The sequence below is a fragment of the Sapajus apella genome, unplaced genomic scaffold (genome assembly GCF_009761245.1).
Source record: "Sapajus apella isolate SASKATOON/1434 unplaced genomic scaffold, GSC_monkey_1.0 scaffold29, whole genome shotgun sequence".
Classification (NCBI taxonomy): domain Eukaryota; kingdom Metazoa; phylum Chordata; class Mammalia; order Primates; family Cebidae; genus Sapajus; species Sapajus apella.
The window spans coordinates 1,293,339-1,302,358 of NW_022436969.1; positions in this window are offsets into that span (position 1 = coordinate 1,293,339).

A 9,020-nucleotide genomic window follows, 5' to 3' on the forward strand; every position below is an offset into this window, starting at 1 on the left:
GGACAAGACGGGTGACTGAGTGGTAAGATAAATGGATGATAAATGGGCATGAGAAAGATTGGGGGTGATAGATATGTGCAATATTTTTATTAGTGGTTTCTTTATGTGTGCATACATATGGCAAAATTTATCAAATGTTACCCTTTAAATGTGAAGACTATTGCATGTCCATTTTGTCTCAGTAATTAAAAAACTGGCCTCAGAATTAACTGCAAGTATGTTTAAGTACCAGCTTAGCTACTACACAATTGAGTAACTTTGAGTCCCTTGCTAATATATTCATAAACTTGGGGTAATATATACCTTAGAGATATATTATTAGATAAAAATGCAATAAACTTAGTGAAACATTTGTTACAAGGTCAGACACATATTTAATATTTTTAGAGTAAATATTAATTATAGAATTATAAAGCCAAACAAAATGAGTCATGTCCAAAGCAACACATTATAGCACCTTTTTAATAATTGCTCTCCCAATACAGCACAATATCCACTAGAGTGTGTTTCAAATGATGATTCCAAATGATCTATTAAAGTTGCCATGTTTTACAAATATTTAAGACCAAATGCTTAAATCTATTACTCTACTAATGGAGTATAAATAGGATTGATTGAATGGTTATATTAGTTCTACATGTACATTGACCTATATTAAGAAAGTTATAGAGAACAAGAGGTACAAAATGACTTAACTAGATCACATTCATCTCAAATTTCCACTTCAATTCATTAATATAGATTTGTCCTAGCATGGTCTGCTTCATTTTCATCATACAATGCCAGGGTGAAATCATGTAATTAAAATTCTCTTATTCAATGAACAAATTGAATATAGCAACTCATCTAGTAACAAAAAAGTAACCCCACTACAACTTCAATCATTAGTAGACAGCTTTGGGCTCTAAATTAACCTAGATCACCTCTCAACTTCATTTTACCAGTCGTACTTACATAGAAGGCTACTCTCACAGTAGGAATATATCTAAACAATGAAAAACTAAATATATCTCTGTGATTTTTTTTCCCTGTTTTAAATTTCCAAGATCTATATGGAAAATATATCTGTAAATCACTACAGACAATGGAAGGTGATACTTACATGAAAACATTATTCAAGGGGAGACAGTTTTATTATTGTTGTTATTGTTATTACTATTACTGCTACTACTATTTTACAACTATTTACTACTACTACTTATACCACAATGGAGGATGGAGGGAGGAGAAAGAAAAAGAAGACAGAGAAAATGAAAAAAAAAGTTTAAAAAAATGATAATTGGCTAAGTGTACTATGCTAATTTTTAGGTTGTGGGATTTTAGTAGTTGTTTCCAGAAACAGAATAGCAGTATGAGCACTCTAACAGCCTTCCCCATTTCTGGAATTGCCAGATTTAACAATAACAACAACAAAAACAAAATACAGGGCACCAAGTTAAATTTGAAATTCAGATAAATAACAAATTATTTTTTTATGTAGTTATATCCTTGATATGATTTGGCTATGTGTCCCCACCCAAATCTCACCTTGACCTGTAATCCCCACAAGTCGAGGGAGGGGAGTGACTGGATTATGGGGGCAGCTCCCTCATACTGTTCTCCTGATAATGAGTGAGTTCTTATGAGATCTGATGGTTTTATAAACAATAATTTTTTCTGTTCTCTCACACCCTGCCTTTTTCTCTTGCCTGCCACCATGTAAGATGTGTCTGCTTCTCCTTCTGCCACAATTGTAAATTTCCTGAGGCCTGCCGAGCCATGCAGACCTGTGGGTCAACTAAACCTCTTTATAAATTATCTAGTCTCAGGTAATATCCTTATAGCAGTGTTCTGCAGCCCTCGCAGGTGATTCCCAGGCAAGCAGCGTCTGGAGTGCACCTCCAGCAGTCCTGCAGCAGTGGGGCCTAATTGTTAGAAGGAAAACTAAAAAACAGAAAGAAATAGCTTCAACATCAACAGAAGGAACATCCACTCGGAGACTTCATCCAAAAGTCACCAACTTCAAAGATCAAAGGTAGACACATTCATGAAGATGGGAAGAAACCAGTGCAAAAAAGCTGAAATGAATAAAAACTGGAATATCTCTTCTTCTCCAATGTATCACAACTCCTCACCAGCAAGGGAATGAAACTGGATGGAGAATGAGTTTGATGAATTGACAGAAGCGGGCTTCAGAAAGTGAGTAATAACAAACGTCTCTGAGCTAAAGGAGCATGTTCTAACCCAGTGCAAAGAAATTAAAAATCTTGAAAAAAGGTTAGATGAAATCCTAACTAGAATAACTAGCTTAGAGAAGAACATAAACAACTTGATGGAGCTGAAAATCACAGCAAGAGAACTTCATGAAGCATACACAAGTCTCAATAGTCGAATCAATCAAGCAGAAGAAAGGATATCAGAGTTTGAAGATCAACTCATAAAACGAGAAAGCAAGATTAGAGAAAAAAGAGTGAAATGAAATGAACAAAGCCCCAACAATTATGGGATTATATGAAAAGACTTAATCTATGTTTGATCGGTGTGCCTGAATGTGACAGGGAGAAGTAAACCAAACTGGAAAATACTCTTCAGGATATTATCCAGGAGAACTTTCCCAACCTAGCAAGATAGGCCAACATTCCAATCCAGGAAATACAGAGAACACTACAGAGATATTCCTTCCCCACCTAGCAAGGCAGGCCAACATTCAAATCCAGGAAATAGAACACTGCAAAGGTATTCCTCAAGAAGAGCAACCCCAAGTACATAATGGTCAGATTCACCAGGGTTGAAATGAAGGAAAAAATGCTAAGGGCAGCCAGAAAGAAAGGTTGGGTTAGCCACAAAGGGAAGCCCATCAGACTCACAGTGGATCCCTTGGCAGAAATCCTATAATCCAGAAGAGAGTGGGGGCCAATATTCAACATCCTTAAAGAAAAGAAATTTCAATCCAGAATTTCATATCCAGCCAAACTAAGCTTCTTAAGAGAAGGAGAAATAAAATCCTTCATGGACAAGCAGTTACTGAGAGATTTTGTCACCACCAGGCCTGCCTTACAAGAGCTCATGAAGGAAGCACTAAACATGGAAAGGAACAACCAGTACCAGCCACTGCAAAAATGTACCAATTGGTAAAGACCATCATCACAATAATGAAACTGCATCAACTAATGGACAAAAAATCCAGCTGCTATCAAAATGACAGGATTAAATTCACACACAACAATATTAACCTTAATTGTAAATAGGTTAATTCCCCCAATCAAAGACACAGACTGGCAAACTGGATAGAGTCAAGACCCATTGGTGAGCTGTATTCAGGAGGCTATTCTCATGTGCAGACACAAATAGACTCAAATTAAAGGGATGGAGGTAGATTTACCAAGCAAATGGAGAGTGAAAAAAAGGAAGGTTTGCAATCCTAATCTCTGATAAAACAGACTTTAAATAGACAAAGATCAAAAGAGACAAAGAAGGGCATTACATAATGGTAAAGGGATCAATACAACAAGAAGAGCTAACTATCCTAAGTATATATGCACCCAATACATGATCAAGTCAGCTTCACCCCAGCGATGCTAGGCTGGTTCAACATACACAAATCTATAAATGCAATCCTTCCACAAACAGAACCAAAGACAAAAACCACATAATTATCTCAACAGATGCAGAGAAGGCCTTTGACAAATACAACAGCCCTTTATGCTAAAAACTCTTAATAAACTAGGTATCAATGGAATGTATCTCAAAATAATGAAAGCTATTTATGACAAACCCACACCCAATATCACACTGAATGGGCAAAAACTGGAAGCATTCCCTTTGAAAACTGGCAAAAGACAAGGGTGCCCTCTCTCACCACTCCTATTCAACATAGTATTGGAAATTCTGGCCAGAGTAATCAGGCAAGAAAAAGAAATAAAGCATATTCAATTATGAAAAGAGCAAGTCAAATTGTCTCTATTTGCAGTCGACATGACTGTATATTTAGAAGACCCCACTGTGTCAGCCCGCAATCTAAGATGATAAGCAACTTCAGCAAAGTCTCAGGATACAAAATCAATGTGCAAAAATCACAAGCATTCCTATAATTTAATAACAGACAAACAGAAAGCCAAATCATGAACAAACTCCCATTCACAATTGCTACAAAGGGAATAACATACCTAGGAATACAACTAACAATGGATGTGAAGGACCTCTTTAAGGAGAACCACAAACCACTGCTCAAGGATATATCAAGAGAGGACATAAACAGATGGAAAAACATTCCATGCTCATGGTTAAGATGAATCAATATTGTGAAAATGGACATACTGCCCAAAGTAATTTATTGATTCAATGTTATCCCCATCAAGCTACCATTAACCTATTCACAGAGCTGGGAAAACACCTTAAACTTCATTTGGAACCAAAAGAGAGCCTGCATAGCCAAGACAATCCTAAGCAAAAAGAACAAAGCTGGAGACATCATGCTACCTGACTTCAAACTATACTACAGGGCTACAGTAACCAAAACAGCATGATACTGGTATCAAAGCAGAGATATAGACCAATGGAACAGAAAAGAGCCCTCAGAAGCAATGTCACAAACCTATAACCATCTGATCTTTTACAAAAGGGACAGAAACAAACAAGGGGGAAAGGATTCCCTGTTTAATAAATAATGTTGGGAAAACTGACTAGCCATGTGCAGAAAGCTGAAACTGGACCCATTCCTTACACCATATGCAAAAATTAACTACACATGGATTAAAGATTTAAATGTAAGACCTAACACCACAAAAACCCTAGAAGAAAACCTAGGCAATACCATTCAGGACACAGGCATAAGCAAGGACTTCATGGCTAAAACACCTGCAATGGCAACAAAAGCCAAAATAGACAAATGGGATCTAATTAAACTTAAAAGCTTCTGCACAGCAAAAGAAACAATCATTAGAGTGAGCCAGCAACCAAAAGAATGGGAAAAAAGATTTGCAATCTACCCATCTGACAAAGGAATAATATCCAGAATCTTCAAAGAACTAAAACAAATTTAAAAGAATAAAACAATCAAACCCATCAAAAAGTGGGCAAAGGATATGAACAGATACTTCTCAAAAGAAGACATTTACATGGTGAACAAACATGAAAAAATGCTCATCACTGGTTGTTAGATAAATGCAAATGAAAAGCACGTTGAGATACCATCTCAAGCCAGTTAGAATGGCGATCATTAAAAAATCTGGAGACAACAGATGCTGGAGAGGATGTGGAGAAATAGGAATGCTTTTACACTGTTGGTGGGAGTGTAAATTAGTTTAACCATTGTGGAAGACACTGTGGTGATTCCTCAAGGATCTAGAAATAAAAATACCATTTGATCCAGCAATCCCATTACTGGTTATATACCCAAAGGATTATAAATCATTTTATTATAAAGACATATGCACACATATGTTTACTGCAGCACTGTTTATAATAGCAAGAGTTGAAACTAACCCAAATGCCCATCAATGATAGACTGGATTAAGAAAATGTAGCACATATACACCCTGGAATACTATGCAGTCATAAAAAGGAAGAGTTCATGTCCTTTGCAGGGACATGGATGAAGCTAGAAACCATCATTCTCAGCAAACTGACACAAGAACACAAAACCAAACACTGTATGTTCTCACTCATAAGTGGGTGTTGAACAGTGAGAACACATGGACACAGGGAAGGCAACATCACACACTGGGGCCTGTTCAGGGCGAGGGTACTAGGGGAGGGATGTCATGGAGTGGAGGGATTGGAGAGGGGTAATATTAGGAGAAGTACCTAATGGAGGATGGATGCAGGAAACCACCACGGCATATGTATACCTATGTAACAATCCTGCACGATCTGCACATGTACCCCAGAACTTAAAGCATAATGATTATATACACACACACACATATGTAAACTCAAATTGTAACAAATATTTGAGGGGATAAATTGTGCAAAATTATACAATGTAATCCTATACTGAAGTGAGAAGGAATAAAATATTGTAATACTCCAATATGGCTGAATCTCTCAAAATGAATATTGAACAAAAGAAACCAGACATAGTGCATACTATGTAAATATAAACCATTAATATAAATTATTAATGTAAACTACAAAGCAGCTATCACTAAAATATTAATAATAATTATTAGGTGGTAAAAGCAAAAAGTGAAAATATAAAGTGATTACCACAAAAATTAGACTAATAATGTAAGAAGGAAGATTTGGGGTTGTAAAGAACGTATATATATATATATATATATTTTTTTTTTTTTCTGAGGGGCTAGAAATGTTCTATTTCTTGATATACAACCATTTTCTTATTAGGCAATTATCAAGCTATATATGTTTTATACACTTTTCAGTATATATGTTATATTATACTTTATAGTTTTAAAGATTAGAAGAAATTATTGACGTTTTATATCAACTAAAACTTGGAGGATTACATTTATAGACAAATACAATTTATCAGAACTGATTCTAAAGGAAATAGTAAATCCAAACAAATCATAATTATGATTAATAATGACAAATGTTCACTACTATTAAAATATTATAATTATGATAAAATAATGTAGTCAGCCTCTTTATTATAAACTTATAGGATAAAAATTAAACAGGAGAAAATCATCAGGATCTAGAGCTAGGCAAAATTGTCTTCAACTTGACACCAAAAGCATGATTCTTAAAAAGGAAAATTGAGAAATTGGATTGAATGAAAATTTAAAATATTGCTGCATATATCCCAGAAAAATTCAGACTTATATGCATACAAAAAACCATATACAAGCATTCATAACAGGTTTATTCATAATAGCAAAATAACTGAAAACCTCTTATAAGTCCTCCCACAGATGAATGGTTAAGCAAACTGTGATATAGCCACTTCAATGTAATAAAGCAATGAAAGGTAACAGTCTATTGATCTACCCACAGCTAGATAAATCTGTAAAGAATTATGCAGAGAAAAAAATTTAATACCTGTCTGCACCATAAAACTTAGTGAAACAAAAAAGTAATAAAAAAAATAAAATGTAATACCTCAAATCTATATTCTATGTGAATTCATGTATATAATATTATTGAAATAAAACAATATAGAAATGGAGAATATAATAGTTACTGGCAGAAGTTAGGGACTATGGGACATGAATTGGCGTGGCTAGAAAGAACAACACATTCAGAACATAGGCGTAGGCAAGGACTTCATGACCAAAACACCAAAAGCATTGGCAACAAATGCCAAAATAGACAAATGGGACCTAAGCAAACTCCACAGCTTCTGCACAGCAAAAGAAACAGTCATTAGAGTGAATTGGCAACCAACAGAATGGGAAAAAATTTTTTCATTCTACCCATCTGACAAAGGGCCGATATCCAGGATCTACAAAGAACTAAAACAGATTTACAAGAAAAAACAAACAAGCCCATTCAAAAGTGGGCGAAGGATATGAACAGACACTTTACGAAAGAAGACATACATGAGGCTAGCAAACATATGAAAAAATGCTCATCATCACTGGTCATTAGAGAAATGCAAATCAAAACTACATTGAGATATCATCTCACGCCAGTTCGAATGGCGATCATTAAAAAATCTAGAGACAACAGATGCTGGAGAGGATATGGAGAAATAGGAACACTTTTACACTTTTGGTGGGAATGTAAATTAGTTCAACCATTGTGGAAGACGGTGTGGCGATTCCTTAAGGACCTAGAAAAAGAAATTCCATTTGACTCAGCAATCACATTACTGGGTATATATCCAAAGGATTATAAATCGTTCTACTATAAGGGCACATGCACACGATGTCCATTGCAGCAGTGTTTACAACAGCAAAGACCTGTAACCAACCCAAATGCCCATCGATGATAGACTGGACAGGGAAAATGTGGCACATATACACCATGGAATATTATACAGCCATCAAAAACAATGAGTTCATGTTTTTGTAGGGACATGGATGAACCTGGAAACCATCATTCTCAGCAAGCTGACACAAAGCAGAAAATCAAACACCACATGTTCTCATTCATAGGCAGGTGTTGAACAATTAGAACACATGGACACAGGGAGGGGAGCACTACACACTGGGATCTGTTGGGGGGAAACAGGGGAGGGACAGTGGGGGGTGGGGAGTTGGGGAGAGATAGCATTGGGAGAAATGCCAGATATAGGTGAAAGGGAGGAAGGCAGCAAATCACACTGCCATGTGTGTACCTATGCAACTATCTTGCATGTTCTTCAAATGTACCCCCAAACCTAAAATGCAATTAATAAAACGAAAAAAAAAAAAGAAAGAACAACACAAAAATTCTTGTAGGAAGAATGAAGCTATTCCTTAATCTTGGTTTTATCAGTATCAATGTCCTTGTTGTAATATTGTACTATAGTTTTGCAAGTATTTCCCATTGACAATAATTAAGTAAAGACTACATAGGATCTCTGTATTGTTTCACACAACTGCATACATCAACAGTGATCTCAAAATTTAATTAAGAAAGAATGTACAGTAGCCAAAATAATGATATGTCTAATATGATATATAAAATCTTTACAGGAAAATATAAAATACCGTTCAAAATTTAAATGTAGAAAAACGATTTTTATGGAAATTAATTTTCAAAAGATTTCATACCAGATTATTTTCAATATGATTTGCATGAAGCTATTTTCATAAGATATGACAAGCTGATGCTGAAATATATATGAAATGCAAATAATAAGTCATGCATTCCTTAAGAGCGAGAAAAAAATGGAGGGTTTTTGCTCTCTCATTTATCAGTTAATAGGTACAGATATTCCCATTTTTAAAATGAATGACAGGCATATAGGTATTTGTTTCATTATTATTGTTTAAAATATTGATATATCTTTATATATATGATACCTTACATAATAAAGTATTTTTAAAGCAGATAAAATTGTAAATATATTATTGATCAAAGCTTTATTATGTAAGTTCTATAAATATACATGTACATATCCATATATAAAATAAATGACTGCATGTTAGGAT